Raw genomic sequence first — 18,317 nt, 5'->3', positions numbered from 1 at the left:
ACATCACAGATCATGGCTCACAGATCCTCTTAACAGATATTATAAAATGAAACAGTTTGAAACATACCTAGAATTAACCAAAATGTTGCATAGAGACATAAAGTGAGCAAATGCTGTTGGAAAAATGGTGTGGATAGACATTGAGTTGCCAGGAAACTTCAGTTTGAAAAAACCACAGTCCATGCAGTAAAACAAGGTCTCTGTATATGAAGACAATGTGGCTTCACACACATGGGGGTTGAAAAACCAAGGGGTCTTTTAAAAGCTTTTCTAGATGATCTGCAGACGGTCTACAAATAATAGTAGCTATTCTGCTTTGATATTAAACCAAATGTCAATAAGTGGAGTTAAAAAATTATTTTAGTTTTAATTGGAGGTTAGTTACTTTGTAATACTGTGTTGGTTCTACCATACATCAACATGAATCAACTGTAAATATACATATGTCCCCTCCCTCTTGAACCTCCCTCCCCATCCCAGCCTTCTAGGCTGTCATGGAGCACTGGCTTTGGGTTCCCTGTGTCATGCAGCAAATTCCCACTGGCTGAGAGCGTGCTCGCTAAGTTGCTTCAGTCATGTCTGACTCTTTGTGGCCCTATAGGCTGTAGCCCATCAGGCGCCTCTGTCCATGAGATTCTCCAGGCAAGAATACTGGAGTGGATTGACATGCCCTCCTCCAGGGATCTCCCTGGCCCAGAGATGGAAACCACATCTCTTAATTCTCCTGCATTGGCAGGTGGGTTCTTTACCACTAGCACCACCTGGGAAGCCCCTCCCATTGGCTATTACTGGGCATATACCCTGAGGAAACCATAATTGAAAAAGACACATGTACCCCAATGTCCATTGCAGCACTGTTTACAGTAGCCAAGAACTGGAAGCAGCCTAGATGTCCATCAACAGATGGATGGAATTTTTTTAAAGCTTCATTATAATATGTAATCAGAACCCATATGGACAACTTTTCTTTCCTGTGGCATCAAAACCCATTCTTTGAACAAATGTTCCCCCGTGTGTGATTTTGTAAAGTTGCACGTTGGTCATCTGGAAAATACTCTTTCACTGTGTTTTGTCCATATCAGTGCATTTCATTGTTGAGAAATCACATTCATTAACATCTCTACCTACCTCATCACAAGAGCCCTGAAGTCTCAGAACACTGTCAAGCTCCCTATGGTGGAAATGAGTTTCCCAAAATTCTAATTCTTGCTTGAAAGTCTGAATCCTGTTCTTGGCAACAAAACTCTCCTCTGTTTCTGTTGCAGTGATTGGCTCCCTTTATCTATTTTGAAGATCATCTGCCAAGCACCCGAGTCTGAATGCCAGCACTTCATCTCTTAGCTGTCCTTTCCAGGTAAATGTGGTTCTATGAAAAAGTAGCTTATTCAGTTCAGGACTCAAGTGCTTTTCCTGAGACAAACAGTCCTCTCTGGTTCGAGGCAGGGTGTTTCAGGCATGGGTCCTGTTCAATCACGGAGAATATTAGAAATCAGGGTTGAGACTTAATAACATAGACCATTTTTTCCCCTGCTGTGTTGAGGCCAGGCTGTGCTGTGGGAACCGAGCCCTCTGTCCCTGGTGGGGTTGGGGGGTCTGCTCCACGAGGCCACTCAGTGATCCAGGCTGGGGCTTCACCACCTGGGACGTGTGGGTGGTTCTTGGTGCAGGGTTCACACTCGTGTTAGATGCTAGATACTCCATGTTTGTTCTGCTTGTGGCCCGTCGGCCTGCTGGCCCATGGGGGCTGTAAAAGTGCCTGGAAGGAGAGGGGCTCCCGATGTGGAGATTCCCGCAGCCTGGGCCACTGTGTCTGTCTGAAATGCTGCTCCTGGACCTCCCAGTCCTTCCAGCTGGGGTGCTGGCCTTGGCCATCACACCCTCTGCCGCCCGGCACCCTCTGAGTTCCGCCCTTGCCTGTATCCTGCTCTCTCAGCAGCCACTCACTATGCATCTTCAGTTTTCTGTGCTTGTGTGAAGACTTCTCCAGCTCACCTCTAAGCTGCATGAACGGGGTGGCTTGATTTAGACCTTGATGTCTGGACCCACTGCCATGTGGCTCCTGCCGACAAGGTCCCCCTGCCCATTGCCAATCCACAGCTTTGCCTCTGAGAAGGTGAGCTTGGGGAACACCTCTTCCCCCAGGCCTCAGTGGCCCCTCTTTGTACATGAGGGTCTCCTGGACCATTCCCACCCCTGTCACGCATAGACCTGCCCTCCCAGCCATGCGGCAGAGCTTCTTTTTGCAGACAACATGTGAGTTTCCACTGACACACATTTTCTCATGGGGATTTTCTCCTGACGGATGGCTCTGGGTTCCAACTGTATTTTCGTGTACATAGCTCTCCCCTTGTGTCTCTCTGATTCTCCCCCTCAGCCTCTGTGTGTGTATATATCTACGGTGACATTTCATGAGCAATCCTGATGCCAAATCCAGCCTCATACTGTACCTTGACACTGAATCAAATTTTGGAGACTGAATTCAGGTGAAGTAGAAAAGAATACCTTTATCACTTTTCCAGATTAAGGGGGACATAGCTGGCTTGTTCAGTTGTTCAATCGTGTCCGACTCTTTGAGGCCCCACGGACTGCAGCACAGCTGGCTAGTGCCCTCAAAACTGTGTGTCCCAACCTAGAAGAGATAATGAAGAGTTTTATGGTCTTGGTTTAGAAAGGTCATGGTCAGCTCCTGGACGTTCTTCTGATTGGTTGGTGGTGAGGTAATCCAGAATCAGCATCATCAACCTACTGGTTCCAACAGGTCTGGGGTCTAGGTGCTTGTGGGCAGCAAACAGTTAACTTCTCCCACCTGGTGGGGGTTTCAACATCTGCAAAACAGCTCAAAGATATTGTTATGTGCTTCCCTTGAGGGGGAACCAGGACCTGCCCCAAGGCTGCACTACTGTTTCTTGACTGCTCCTCCCTTGTCTCTGCATCTCCTACCTTCCCTGATTAGCAGCTGTCTGAACCTGCCCTTTGGAACTCGGGGAAGGTCAAGGAGGTTTTGTGCACGCGTGCTCAGTGATATCTGACTTAGTGGAGGGTGAATGAAGCCTATTTCCTGTAATCGAGAAATGAGGAACACAGAAAGGATTTTGTGCCCAGGAGCCCCTGAGGGTCCTGCTTGGTTTCAAGCCCTCCACCTGGGAGATCAGGGGCAGGAGGCATCTGTGTGTGATATCTATAATCAGGACAAGGCCCCTGAACTATTCAAGGGAAACCTTTCAGAGAGTGATGCTCTATAAGGGATGGCTGGATCATTTTCTGGAGCTCTGTGGCTCCCATGGCACTGGGGTGTGGTTGCCAGTCCTCCTGTGCCACCCTCGTTTGGCCCCTCTCCTGTGCGTGCTCGGAGCCGGTGCCGTGGAGAGATGCTTAGCCACGTGTGCTGCACTGCTGAGTGGATCCAGGGAATGGCCTTGGGCACGCTGCCTGTGCATTCCTCCGCCCCTGCCGTGATGCTGCAATGGGGCTTCTTAGGTGCTCAGCCCAGAGGGGGCTCCTAGGTGCCCCAAGGGTCCAGGAGGACTTGGGCTCTTGGGGGTCTGCTCAGCCTTGCTGGCTCTGGAGCTGGTGCCCTCTAGTTCCTCACTCACTGTCTGACGCCCCAAGTGGTGGTGGGGACATGGTGCTCTTGGCACCATGTCCAAGAGAGCCCTGGTAGCTGTCAGGACACATGGTAACCATCACCACAGAGGAGGTAGAAGGGAGTGAACCATGAGAATAAGACTGTTGGACTTTCCTCCATTCATGTGCCACCCATCTCTCACTTGTCCCCTCCTTGTTGCTAGCTGTGTCCTCAGGCATGGCCATCCGGTGGTGAACGAGCCTGGCTAGGTCCTAGTGCACAGAGCTGTAGGTCAGGTGGGGTCACAGCCCTAAATGAATCATTACACAGTGATGGAGGTCAGGGGCTGGGGAGCATCCCCAGGGGAGCTACCTTCTCCAGGAGCTGGAGGAGGAGGGCCAGAGCCACCCTGGATATTCCCTCCGCAGCCCACGGATTTCCTGCTCAGAGAGACGCGGGCAGAGGAGATGTCTGTGGGCGTGGCATTTCAAGGTGCCAGAGCATTTGTGTCAGTGCAGGCATGGACCATAAGGAAGTCACACCAAAAGGCAGGGTTCTCAAGCCTGGGCTCACAGAAGATTCACTTGGGAGCCTTGACATGCAAGCTTCTAGACTCAGAGGTTCTGAGTCTGAAGAGTTAAGCTGGGTGTGGGGAATTCTCACTTTCGACAGATGGTCCACACGGTCCGGGAGCAGGAGAGGCTTGGTGTGCTGGGGAAGTTGATGTGGAGTGATGGTGCTTCTTGTCTCCTTGGCTACAGGCATCATGGATGGAGTCCTGGCCATATCCACCCAGGGGCTCTTGATTCCCAGCATCTTCTGATCTCCCATGGTTTCTGGAAACTGAGCAGTGTTGTGGTAGCAATTAGAGAAAAGGTCTTTTGTGTACACACTGGTCTGTTTTGATTTTGCAGTGGGGGGCGGTGGTGGTTGTTTTTCCTGCAGAGCTGGCAAAAGGCAGAAGTGGAGGGATGTGCTGTCTAGAGCATGGGTGTTTGTATCTCAATTTCTGATGCTCAGCTAAGAGTCGCCAGTGGAAACGGGATCAAGGACACATCCTGATTTTCCAGGGCATCTCTCAGGACCCAGGTTTCCAGCAACTCCTCTCTGTCTCCTTTCCCGGCTACTTTCTTAGATGAGCATGTAGTATACACATCTGTTACTGCTGGAGAAAGGACCCCAGATTTTCAGATAAGTGTGTTGTTATACAAGCGGCAGATGTCAGCAAGGGTATCGATGGCTGAGTGAGGGGACTCTGTTACCATCAACAGGGGATACAGGCTTGGGGCCTTTATCAGAAACTTTTGTTTTATCTTGATTTTGCCCACATTTGTCACTGCCTTTCCTTCAACTGTCTTTCTGAGCGGTGTCAGCTGGACACAATGCTTTCTTGTTATCTAGAAAAGCCAGGAACAGCATTTGAGTGGAGATTCAAGACCTGAATTCATTTTCCAAAGGGTAGAATTATTTTTCTTTCCAAGCTTAAGTTTTGATCTGTGATTCCTGGAATTCTCATTTCTTCTTCCTGTTTCTGAATGTTCCAGACTGGCCCATCTCAGTTGACCTTGTTCTCTGGGAAAGAGGGGCCACTGTACCCCCTTGTCTGGGGCACAGTCAAAATGTGGAATGTCATTAGCAAGGATTAGGGTTTCAGCCAAATTACTCAGAGTTCTTTTGGGAATGGCTGACCAAGGAGATGTTTTTTGGGGGTATTTTGGGACACAGGGTAGGGTGCTTTGGGACACAGGCAGGAAGGAGAGTAAAGATTATGGTTGACTTAGTCACTGTTCAGGACTCTACATGAGATTATTCACAACAGCCAAGTTATGGAAGCAACCTAAGTGTCCATCAACAGATAAGTCAATAAAGAAGTTGTGGTCCATATATATAATGGAATATTACTCAGTCATTAAAAATGAAAAAGGTTCCATTTGCAGCAACATGGATTGAATTGGAGGGCATTATGCTGAGTGAAATAAATCAGACAGAGAAAGACAAGTACTTATTACTCACATGCAGAAACTACAAAATACAACAAACTAGTGAATATAATGAAAAAAAAATCAGATTCACAGATATAGAGAACTAGTGGTTACCAGTGGGGAGAGGGGAGGGACAATATGGGGGTGGTTGCATAAGTGGTACAAACTGCTATATATAAGTAAGTTACAAGGATATATGTACAGCAGAGCCAATATATTATAGTAGCTGCAAATGGAGTATATATTTAAAAAACGGTGAATCACTACACTGTATACCTATGACATATAATATTGTGTATCAATTATACTTCATTAAAATTTTTAAAGAAAGAATCTACAGATGAGAAGACTTATTCTGTTCCAGGTCTTTGGACCAAGTAGGAGCTGTATTTTCTCTTAATGGGGAAATTTGCATACAGGGGAAATGTTCTCTCTCCTTTCCAGGTAAGTCACGTGACTCCCACTTCCTTTGTCCTTAACGACTCATTTGTTCACCCAAGACGCTTAACTTGGATTTAGTTTCTCTCGGTTTTTAGAAAGTGTTCCCCTTTCTTATCTCCCAAGTTAGAGGCTTCTAGTCTAGCTGAGGGATGGAGTCTTCACTGGTTTTCTCAGCAATGAACTTGGATGACTTCTCCAGATCCCAGGAAAGCAGTGTAGCTGAGCTGCCCACCAGTCTCCAGAGTGCAGCTTCAGCTTGGTGGGACTGGCACTGGCCCATCCAGCTAGGGACCACGGGTCCTTAGTTGTCCCTCCCCTCCTCCCCCACTTTCCAGGAGGACAGTCCTGCTCTCCCAGGGGCGCCCCTGCATCCAATGGGCAGGCACGCAGCAGGACTTGGCCGGCCTTCTGAGCCCACTCAGGGCACGGACCATGATTTGAGGCACTGTTGCCTCTCGTGTTGCTGGCGGCTTGGCTCCCCACTGCCTGCTTTGCCTGGCTCATTCATATGTGGCTTCCAGGGTTCCTGGAGATGGACCAGAACCTCATGGATTAGCTGGCGGCAATCCTGGGTAACCATGTCCTTCCCTCAGCTGAGTGAGGCTTCAGAGCTGCTGACGGGGCATTCGTCCTCATTTCATGCAGGGAAAACAGCAAGGAGAAAAGGCTCACTCGCAGTTTAATGTAACTAAATGTCATTCCACGCCCCCAGGATTGCTTCTCGATTGAAAGCAATGGGGATTCAGGCCGAGGGGAGGAAGGCGGTAACGTAACCTGATTTCATGACCCTTGGCTCCTATTTATCATAAAATCATTTACGGCTCCATAAAATGTGTTAATTTGGGCGGCTGGTGATGTATGTCTTTGATTTAGGAGCTGACATTTTTGCCTAGTGGGTGATTGCTCATGGAGGGCGGCTTGTGTTTGGGAACACGTGTGGGCTGGGCAGGCTTTCGGGGAAGCCTGTAGCCAGTGGAGGTGCTGGGAGGTCTGGGGTCCCCTTGTGGGTCCTGGGTACATGTGGGGACAGTCCACATCTGGGGGATAATGGGAAACGCTGGCTGACTGGCCTTCAGGTCCTGGAATTCTGCACTTAATTTCTAAAAATTCTGAGTGTGATTTTCCTAAAAGGGAGCCGGCTCCTTCCCGGGTGTCCTTTACCTTTGGGCACGCATGTGTGCTAAGTCGCTTCAGTCGTGTCTGACTCTGGGCGACCCTATGGACTGTGGCCCGCCAGGCTCTTCTGTCCATGGGATTCTCCAGGCAGGAATACCGGAGTGAGTTGCCATGCTCTCCTCCAGGGGATCTTTCCAGCCCAGGGATCGAACCTGTGGCTCTTATGTCTCCTGCATTGGCAGGAAGGCTCTTTACCACTAGTGCCACCAGGGAAGGGCCCCCATTCCTCCAGACGCACTATTCATTGAGCACCTGCTTTGTGCCTGAATTGCACGATGTTCTGGAAGAAGTTGAGAGCAAGAGAGAGGGAGCTCCTGCCTGCAGATCCTCCCCCAGCCTTGGGACCAGCCTTGGCATCCCTAGGTGATTCAGGGGGCATGGGAAGAGCAGGGCACAGGGACTCCATAACTCCCCTGCCTGCCACCTTGCCATGTTCGAGGGGAATTATCATCCTCCGTCCTACATGGGATGCCAGACAGACAGACAGACAACCACACAATGGACTTGTTCATGGACACACAGCCAGGAAAGAGGGCTTGGGAGCAGATGAGGCTTTCAGCATGGAAGGAGGCACAAGCTGGGGCTACCCTGAGCACGCCCCACGGTGCCGCCTTGTCTGCCTGCTCTCTCCTGTCTATTCTCTTGTCCCCCCTTCTCTGGCTCTCCTTCCTCATCGTGAACTTCTTTCTTATTAAATTGAAAGGTAAAAAGCCAACTTTATCTTCCTGTATCTGTCCCACCCCCACAAAGTTTATTAAAAAATGAAACACCTAGCAAATCATTTTTATGAGCAATTAGGTGCCCCTCTCGTGTGTACGTATGTGGAGGGCTCAGCTGACAAATGGATTGACACCCGGGGTTGGGGCTGAACTGGCTCCCATGGTTCCACCCCCACCCCCTGATCCCCCGCCGCTGTACCCTATGGTGAACAAGGTAAGTGTTTCCATTTGTCAGTCTTGGGAGAAATGATAGTTTGTATTCTGGGCACCGAGTGTTTTTATTTGCCAATATTTTCTCCTCTCCATATGACTGTTGGTTCATAAGTTTTGTTATTGCAGAATATTATTTACAGATCTCAGCAGAAGGGCAAAACAGCTGGGGGAATGTTTATCTCCATTGCCCCTCCCCAACTCCCTTCCAAGTCTCTAAATAAACTTTTCTGTTGATTCTGAATTGAAACATCCATCAGGCTTTGCCCATGACTGCGAGCTGAAGAAGCCTATTTCATTCTTGTTTCTGGAACATTTATTCTTTATTCTGTTGCCCCTAAGATAAAGGACTCTCATCACCCACTGTCAGGCACCCAAAACCTTCAGGCAGGACCTATTAGACTTTACTAAGAAGCTTGCTCTCTGGGAGGGTGACTCTTCAGCCTAATTTTCTGCTAATCCTCTGGGTCTCCAGTTATGTCCAGACACCATGAGATTATCCAAACAAAGTTTATTTAACAGATGCCTCCTTCAGAAAGCAATGTCCATCAGCGTGGCTTCCCAGATGGCTCAGCAATAAAGAACCCCCTGCAATACAGAAGATGTGGGTTCAATCCCTGGGTGGGGAAGATCCTCTGGGGGAGGGCATGGCAACCCACTCTAGTATTCTTGCCTGGAGAATCCCATGGACAGAGAAGCCTGGCAGGCTACAGTCCATGAGGATGCAAAGAGTTGGAGATGACTGAAGAGGCTGAGCACTCCATCCATCAATGTAACACAGAGATCATCCTTTCAAGACCAAATGCCAAAGCCTGTGTTCTGACGGCATTTCCCCTGATGTTTAAATGTATTTATACACACAGTTGTTCACAAGGGTCCCAATTCAAGTCATCTCTGTGAGAAATCAACATTATTTGAAAGAATAAAGAGATGGGAGATGGGGACTCAGTCCCTGAACACCTAAGATCTATGACCCCTGGGATTGTAAACATGTCTGTTGTATGAAATCAGTCCTCAGTAGGGAATTGCAGCTCCAAAAACAGCTGACAAATGCTTCCTTCTTAAATCTAAAATACTTCTTTACAGCAACCACACACAGTGACTGGAACAGCAGATTATCTTTCTTGACTTTATGTCCTCAGTGTGGTGAAGAGGGGCCTCGGAACCTGTTGAAATCTGGCCATGTGGTTTCCCCACTTTCACCTGCCTCCCTCACTTCCTCTGCCAGGAAGGATGCTGTGGCCACGTAGCCACAGGACACAAGGTCTCGTTGTCCTGACCGATCAGATTCTCCATTTAAAAAAATATATATTTGACTGCTCTGGGTCACAGTTGCCGCACGCAGGATGTTCCATCTTTGCTGTGGCAGGTGGGGTCTTAGTGGTGGCCCGTGGGACCTAGTTCCCTGACCAGAGACTGATCCTGGCCCCCTGCATTGGGAGAGTGGAGTCTTCGCCACTGGACCACCAAGGAAGTCCCCAGATCCTCCCTTGATTCTGCTCCAGAAGTGGAGGGAGCACGTGGAAAACGTGGGGTCCCCACACTACCTACAACCACGATCATAGTAATCATGCCTATATCGACCACCTGAAGAGCTGCTGGAAATTTCCAGCAATCATTCACTCAGAACCTGCTCAGTCTCAGCACTGCTGGACTATAAGCATCATGCCTGCCATACACGGTCCTTCCACAAACATGGAAGGGATGAAGGGATGAGAAAGGGAGTAAATGGGTTCCTTCGCTTCCCGAAGTGTCAAGGATGCTCACTGCCCTCTTGCATCTCCTTCCTAGGAGCTCAGCATCCCTTGTGGGGGCTTGGATGTGGGTCTGTGGATATTTATGTGCAAGCAGCTTGCCTCCCAAACATCCAAGTGGCTAGGGAGCTATCATTTATTCCATCTCAAGAAGTTTCAGTCATTGCATTTGTGTCAAGTGCTTACAGCAGTGTGGGTGTGGGTGTGTGGTGGCCACGATGCCTACTCATTGCAACCCAGCCCATTTCGGTCTTGAAACTGCTTTCTGCCCTGCTCACCCATCATGGGGGCGAACTGTAGCTGTGTTCCAGGCCTTCTGCCTGACCCTGTTCACATGGATGTCTCCGTGTCTCAGGAAGCAAACTTTGTAATTGGAAACACCAGGAAATCTCTATTATTACTATGATTGTGGTGGTTGTAGGTAGTGTGGGGACCCCTGAGCAAACTGTGGCCTAAGCCACCTGGCCCTCAGAGTCAGAGGTGGGTATGGACCAGCGCAGGCTGTGTTCCAGGCCTGACATAAGGGCTCCAGGGGCCGCCGAACGGTGCTGTGGAGAGATGGGGTTGGATGGCTTCCAGTCTACAGAATGCAGTGAGAAGGCTGCCCACCCTCTCTCCATCCCACTCCTGTTTCAGCCGGCTGACTCATTCACACTCACCTTCCACCTCCACCCTCTGACCTCCCTCCTCCTCCTTCTGACATCCTGGCTGAAAGCTGGCACACCCTCCCCCACCTCCCCCCGCCCCCACCCAGCACCTGGCTCTGCTACACTTCTCTCCAGGGACCCATCCTTGCACTGGGCCTTCCCTCCTGACTGTGGCTCACCCTGGGCTGTCTCTTCTTTGAGTCCTGAGAGCCTGCCATGACCTTCTCCCCAACCTCTCCCCCTGATGCTCATACCACGGCCCTTCTGCCCCACCCCTGCTATCCTCCTGTGACCTACTGCCCCTTTTCATAAGTATTTCCTGAACCTGGTCCCAGAGAGATGGGATCTCCTGGGCTGGGCCTGGCCTGGCCAACTGACCAGCTTCCCTGCCACTGGCCCCGGCCAGACTCCATCAGTCCCTGTGTAGGGATGCTGTTAAGGACAGAATGTTTGTGTCATGTTGGGATTCATGGTGGAATCCTAACCCCCAGTGTGATGGTGTTAGGAGGTGGGGCCTTTGAGAGGTGATTAGGTCATGAGGGTGGAATCCTCATGAGTGGGATTAGTGCCCTTATGAAAGGGACCTCAGAGAATCCCCTATACCCTTCCTCCATGTGAGGACACAGTGAGAAGACAGCCATCTTGAACCAGAAATAGGGCCTCCATCAGACCCTGGATCAGCTGGCACCTTGGTCTTGGGCTTCCCAGCCTCCAAATCTGCAGTATGTCTGTTACTCAGCTCCAGCTGACTGAGATGGATGTTTCCCCTCCTCCTGCTCCCTGGGTCCCACAGACATGTTTCAGGTTCTCACCTTAGAGCCACACTCCCACCTTAGTACTGAAAGCCCAGACTTGGGGGAGAAGTGGGGGAGCTTAATGGTGGAAAAGGGGAGTCCAGGTGTGTTCTGATAGGGGCCAAGGGCCTGGGGAGCTGGAGGCACTAACCAGAATGGGGGTGCCCCACAGGATTGGTTGGGGGCACTCCTGGCTTTCTCTGGCTGGTCCTGAGTTGGGAGCAGAGACAAAAATTAGGGAAGCTCTTAGTTATTAATCAAATCTTGGCTATTTGGTGACACTTGTTACAAAAGCTAACAAGTTGTTGTAACTTGTTACAACAAGTTACTTGTTACTGCAATACAAGGAAAGCCTCCTGTATTATTACCAGAGATAATAATCCAACTTCCTATGAAGTTCTGACTCTTGGCAGCGTCTTGGGCTGGTCACTGGGTACAGGTTTCCTGGACTGGTCACTATGCACAGGGGCTGGTCTGCTGGGCTGGTTGATGTAGATTGTGGGTCAGAGTTTTCTTTTCCTGCATGGAAGGGCTGCTGTCCATTTACATAGCCCATCAATGGGAGAGTTGGAACCATAGGTCTCCAGGTCTGGGGTCCTAGAGGTTTTCCCTCCAGTTCAGAGATTGGAGGGACTGCGTGCTCTTCCACCCCGTGTTGACCTCAAATGCCCCTCAGGCTGTCCTAATCGAGAGCCCAGCTTGCAGCTTTCATGCTCAGACATGACGCTGACACCACTGCCTACAGGGAGCGAGCCCCCACCTGCTCCAGCAGGGCCCTGGATCGTCCACCAGGAATGGAAGCAGATGCGTTCTTTTCCTGTCTGCCACCCTTACCGAGGCACTGGACTCAGAATCTGGTGGACAAAATATCACCGTGGAAATCAGAAGGTTGAGGGTGTTTCCAGGAGCTTGGAAGGCAGGGGTCCTTGTTCCATGCACACACCTTGGGTGTGCAAGGTTTCACAGAGATCCTTGCTCTGACAGACACAGACCCTCGACTAGTTGGGCTATATCGGGGCATCCAGAGGTCACTCAGCCCCAATCCCCATGGTGCCAGGCCCCACACACCTGGCTCAGGTGGGGCATGGATGCACTGGCCTGTGCCCCCACCTCGGGGGCTTAAAGGGCCTTGCATCAGGGGGAGGTGCTGCCCCAGGAGCCTCTGCAAGGCTGGGAGCCTGGCCCGTCTCTGGCTGCCTGGTCTCTGTCTCCAAGCATGGACTCTGCCCACCTAGATGTGAGGAGATGTGAGACAGGTGCCCCTCTCCCCACAGCCTGTTGTTCCTGGACCTGGTGAAATCCTGTCTGGAGGGCACAGGAGGCTCCAGGGGGCTTCACTTATTCCACCAGTGCCCAGAGCTGCCTGTTGGATGCTGGGCTGAGAGGAGGTCACAGAAGGACAAGGGGCCCAAGCCTCCACCCTACAAGAGGGACACTATGGTGACCATTGGCCCCCATCCGGACACCGGACAACCAGGTTCCTGGGCAGAAACCATATGGGCACTGGCCCCACTCTCCTCCCCGCTGTTTTCCCATGGTTTGCAGCCCCTTACCCTCACTCTGAGCCATAGCCTGGAGGCTCTGAATTAGTGGGCTCTGGGGGGTCTTTCTTCCCTGGGTCTCCAGATGGGGCCCCTCAGCACATATCAGGGTCCTTCAGCTGAGGGGGGATAGAGCTGCTGGCAGAGCCCTTTAAGGAGGCAACTGCAGCCTCCTGTAGTCAAAGGATGGTGCAGACAAACAGCAAGGCAGCCATGCACACGCATATACATGTGTGTGAGTGCGCATGTGTACGTGTGTGCAATGCACTTGAGGGCCCAGGGATACGTACGCCTGTGAGTGTGATCGTGTACAGAGATCTGTCCTCACAGATTTGTGTGTGCAATGTGTGTTAGTCCCTCAGTCATGCCAGACTCTTTGTGACCCCATGGGCTGAAGCCCACCAGGCTCCTCTGTCCATGAGATTTTCCAGACAAGGATACTGGAGTAGGTTCCCATTTCCTTCTCCAGGGGATCTTCCCAACCCAGGGACTGACCCCGGGTCTCCTGCACTGCAAGCAGATTCTTTACTGACTGAGCTACAAGGGAAGCCCATGGGTTTCCCTTGTAGCAAGCATGGGTTGATTCAAAAAGTGGACTCATTGGAAAAGACCCCGATGCTGGGAAGGATTGAAGGTAAAAGGAGAAGCAGGTGGCAGAGGATGAGATGGTTGGTTAGCATTACCGACTTGATGGACATGAGTTTGAGCAAGCTCTGGGAGACAGTGGATAGGGGAGCCTGGCATGCTGCAGTTCATGGGGTCGCAAAGAGTCAGACAGAACTTAGCGACTGAACAGCAAAGCACGTGTACATCTGAGGTTTTCAGGGACGAGGGTGCGTACACTTTCTCACATGCTCCTGACCTTCTCAAGTCATAGAGCAGACCTAGTTCTTAGTGGAATCCTGCCTTCTGGTATTGAGACATCCTGGCTTATCATCTGAGCCTGGCTTCCAACTGCCTTGACACTGGGTAGGAGCTGTCATCGTTAGTCTCTTTCACAGAGTCTTTACCTCCAGCAAGAGAGTCTTTAGGGTCATACACTTAATGTGATTAATCTGAAATACTGAGTGGACTGACTTATCTTATAAAAACCTCTGCTACCCACAGGTTACTGGACAAATGAGCCAAATCCATCTTTCATTCTCCGTTAGACCCAAGATGCAGTGATGCTGTTTTCACGGTTCACAGTTCACAAAAATTTACATTTTATTCCTTTTAGAGAATATAAAGGTGGCTGTTGCATAACAGGGAGTAGACTAGGAGAAATGTTGGTGCAATTTAAGCATTTGAAACTATAATTTAGAAACTTAAACTAAGTGCTCAGGTCTCGCAACATCCTCCCGCTGACTCACGGGTTAGTGAGTGGGTTTGGATGGGAGTGCCTGGAACAACAGGATGGAAGGCTCAGCAGAATAACTCATTGGTGACTTGATACTTCTTACTCCACAAATCAATGATGGGTCAGTCTGTTTCTTTGCTCAAAGTTCTGTGGGTACACAAGAGACATCATCCACTCAGGATGTGTTATCAACAATATAACACAATTCACAATTCTTTTACGTGAACATTTCCTTCTCAAAGTAAACCTTTTTCTACAGAGTGTAGATTGGGAAATGGTCATTGGCTCTGTTGTTCTATTTGAGTAACTCTATGGTTTTTCTCTTGCCAAAGAATGTTCAAACTACCACACAATTGCAATCATCTCACACACTAGCAAAGTAATACTCAACATTCTCCAAGCAAGACTTCAACAGTACGTGAACTGAGAACTTCCGGATGCCCAAGCTGTAATTAGAAAAGGCAGAGGAACCAGAGATCAAATTGCCAACAACTGTTGGATTATAGAAAAAGCAAGAGAGTTCCAGAAAAACATCTACTTCTGCTTCATTGACTACACTAAAGCCTTTGACTGTGTGGATTACAACAAACCATGGAAAATTCTTCAGGAGATGTGAATGCCAGACCACCTAACCTGCTTCCTGAGAAACATGTATGCAGGTCAAAAAGCAACAGTTAGAACCAGACATGGAACAACAGACTGGTTCCAAATCAGGAAAGGAATATGTCAGGGCTGTATATTGTCACCCTGCTTATTTAACTTATATACAGAGTACATCATGAGAAATGCTGGGCTGGATGAAGCACAAGCTGGAATCAAGAATGCCAGGAAAAATACCAAAAACCTCCAATAGGCAGATGACACCACCTTATGGCAGAAAGTGAAGAGGAACTGAAGAGCCTCTTGATGAGAGTGAAAGAGAAGAGTGAAAAATTAAGCTTACAACTCAGAAAACTAAGATCATGACATCCAGTCCCATCACTTCATGGCAAATAGATGGGGAAACAATGGAAACAGTGAGAGACTTTATTTTCTTGGGCTCCAAAACTGCAGATGGTGACTGCAGACATGAAATTAAAAGATGCTTGATCCTTGGAAGAAAAGCTATGACCAACCTAGACAGCATATTAAAATGCAGAGACATTACTTTGCTGACAAAGGTCCCTCTAGTCAAAGCTATGGTTTTTCCAGTAATCATGTTTGGATATGAGAGTTGGACCATAAAGAAAGCTGAGCACTGAAGAACTGATGCTTTTGAACTGTGGTGTTGGAGAAGACTCTTGAGAGTCCCTTGGACTTCAAGATCAAATCAGTCAATTCTAACAGGAATCAACCTTCAATATTCATTGGAAGGACTGATGCTAAAGCTGAAACTCCAATACTTTGTCCACCTGATGTGAAGAGTGGGCTCAATGGAAAAGACCCTGATGCTGAGAAAGATTTAAAGCAGAAGGAGAAGGGGATGGCAGAAGATGAGTTGGTTGGATAGCATCACCAGCTCAATGGACTTGAGTTTGAGCAAACTCCAGGAGATGGTGAAGGACAGGGAAGCCTGGTATGCTGCAGTCCATGGGGTCACAAAGAGTCAGCCACGACTTAGAGACTGAACAAGAGCAAGACGGCGTTGAGTGCAAGCATTGGCAGTCAGGCTGTCCTTGAATCTAGTCTCCTGTCATTGAGATGCCAAGGTAGGCCCCCCGTTGGCTCTCAGGCTGCTGCCCTCAGTCACTCAGGGAGGAGGAAGGGCAATTGGTGTGATTACTGTAAGAAGAACTTGTGTAAAGCTGTTCAATGGCTTGGTTGCCTAGGTCTGAATCCCAACAGGCCCCATCCAGGTGGGTGGACTTGGGCTAGTTATTAATAAATGTAAATGCCAGTTTTCTCATTTATAATAGTTATCCCTACCTTACAAGATGCCATCACCATCATAACACCATCATGACCACCATCATCAGCACCACCATCATCAGCACCACCGTCATTATCACCACCACCACCACCATCAGCATCATATCACCATTATTATCACCGTCAACACCATCAACATCATCGCTATCATCACCACCACCACCACCACCATTATCATCACCATCAATACCACCATCACCATCACTGTCCTCACCATCATCCTTAACATCAGCATCACTATCATGATCACCACCATCATCTATTATTACGACTTTCATGATGCATTTCCTGGCTTGGTAGTAGGCACAGACAGGTTTCATCAATTATAACTCTCACAAATTAAATAAAGAATAGCTACCTGGGTAAATAATGAAAGAAATGTTTGTACTAGTACCGACTATTATTAGGTGCTGTTATAATTCTTATTTCACAGACAAGGAAGCTGAAGCACAGAGAGGAACTTGCCTAGCAACACAAAGGAGTCAAGATTCAAAGTCAGTAGATCTCAATCAAGCTCTTAACCCTGGAAGGGTCCAAGTCCTGGAAGGAGGATGGCTCTGTAGGGTGGCTGCAGGGGGTACCTTCACCTCAGTGAGATGCTTCAAGTAAATGACTCTGAGTTATTTCAACCACTGAAAGTCTATGATTTTATGGAAGCTGTTTATTTAGGTAGCCAATTGCAAAACAGAGTGAATTGGGTCAAATATTTTGAAACATGTTCATAGATTAATAAACAAAGACTGGGATGCTCTGGGAGAGATATTTGACTATTAAAAAACAGTCAGTGGGATTCAGTTTTCAACACTGAAAAGGTGTGTGGGTCGCCAGGCCAAGTCCCCACCCATCTGAGTTGCTCATAAAGCAGGTCCCAGGATGCACACAAGACTGACTGTCGGCAATCGCATTTCTAATGCTTGTCTAAATGTTTCTCATTTGATTTTTCTCTTATTAGAGCCTTGAGACATGTGACGAGCCGCAGCTCCCTTTAGGGCAGCAAACCCCAGGAAAGAGATAAAGCAATTCTCAGCTCTGATTCCAGATGAACCTCCTTCCCCTTCATTATAAAATACCTATTATCTCTCTTTATCTCCAAGCAAGCAGCGTTATTTCAATTTAACAGTGTGTGAAAAATGCACCACAATATAGTAAAAGGACCAAGGACGCACTATTTAATGTCAGAATGACAGATGCTTCAATTAGGCAGACAGGACTGTTTCTCCCCAAAATAGATAAAGATGAAAATTTTATAAGATTGTGCTGTTTGTGTTTATGGTACAGTACTGTTACAAGCTTTCATTACAAAATAAATTAAAATAAAAACTCCTTTTTCAATGGAAGCCAAACAGTTACTAATAATTTTGCAACTCAGAATCACAGTTTATCAAAGTTTCTGGTCCCCTCAAGTGGAAGGAGCAGTCTTGAGTGCTGGAGACATCATCCAGGTAAGAAATCTCACCTTGACAGTTATAGATCCTTCCCCAAGAGTGCTAGGAAGGTGTGATCTGAAGCTATCATTTGGCTGAAGCTTCAGTCAGTTCAGTCGCTCAGTTGTGTCTGACTCTTTGCAACCCCATGGGCTGCAGCACACCAGACTTTCCTGTCCATCACCATCTCCCGGAGTTCGCTCAAACTCATGTCCATCGAATCAGTGATGCCATCCAACCATCTTATCCTTTGTCATCCCCTTCTCCTCCTGCCTTCAATCTTTTCCAGCATCAGGGTCTTTTCTAATGAGTCCATTCTTTGTATCAGGTGGCCAAAGTATTGGAGTTTCAGCTTCAGTATCCGTCCTTCCAATGAATATTCAGGAATGATTTCCTTTAGGATTGACTGGTTTGATCTCCTTGCTTTCCAAAGGACTCTCAAGAGTCTTCTCCAGCACTGCAATTCAAAAACATTAATTCTTTGGTGCCCAGCTTTCTTAATGGTCCAACTCTCCCATCTGTACATGACTACTGGAAAAACCACAGCTCTGACTGATTAAACAGACTTTTGTTGGCAAAGTGATCTCTCTGCTTTTGGACACGCTATCTAGGTTTGTCATAGCTTTCCTTCCAAGAAGCAAGTATCTTTTAAATTTAAGGCTGTAGTCACTGTCTGCAGTGATTTTGGAGCCCAAGAAAATAAAATCTGTCACTGCTTCCACTTTTTCCCCTTCTATTTGCCATGAAGTGATGGGACCAGATGCCACTGTGTCTTCAGTGACCTCTGACTCTTTACCACCATTTTCTTAATTGTCAC

The sequence above is a fragment of the Bos javanicus genome, chromosome 16 (genome assembly GCF_032452875.1).
Source record: "Bos javanicus breed banteng chromosome 16, ARS-OSU_banteng_1.0, whole genome shotgun sequence".
In the NCBI taxonomy this organism is placed as follows: Eukaryota; Metazoa; Chordata; class Mammalia; order Artiodactyla; family Bovidae; genus Bos; species Bos javanicus.
The sequence above is the reverse complement of the archived record's forward strand: the minus strand, read 5'-3'. Positions refer to the sequence as shown.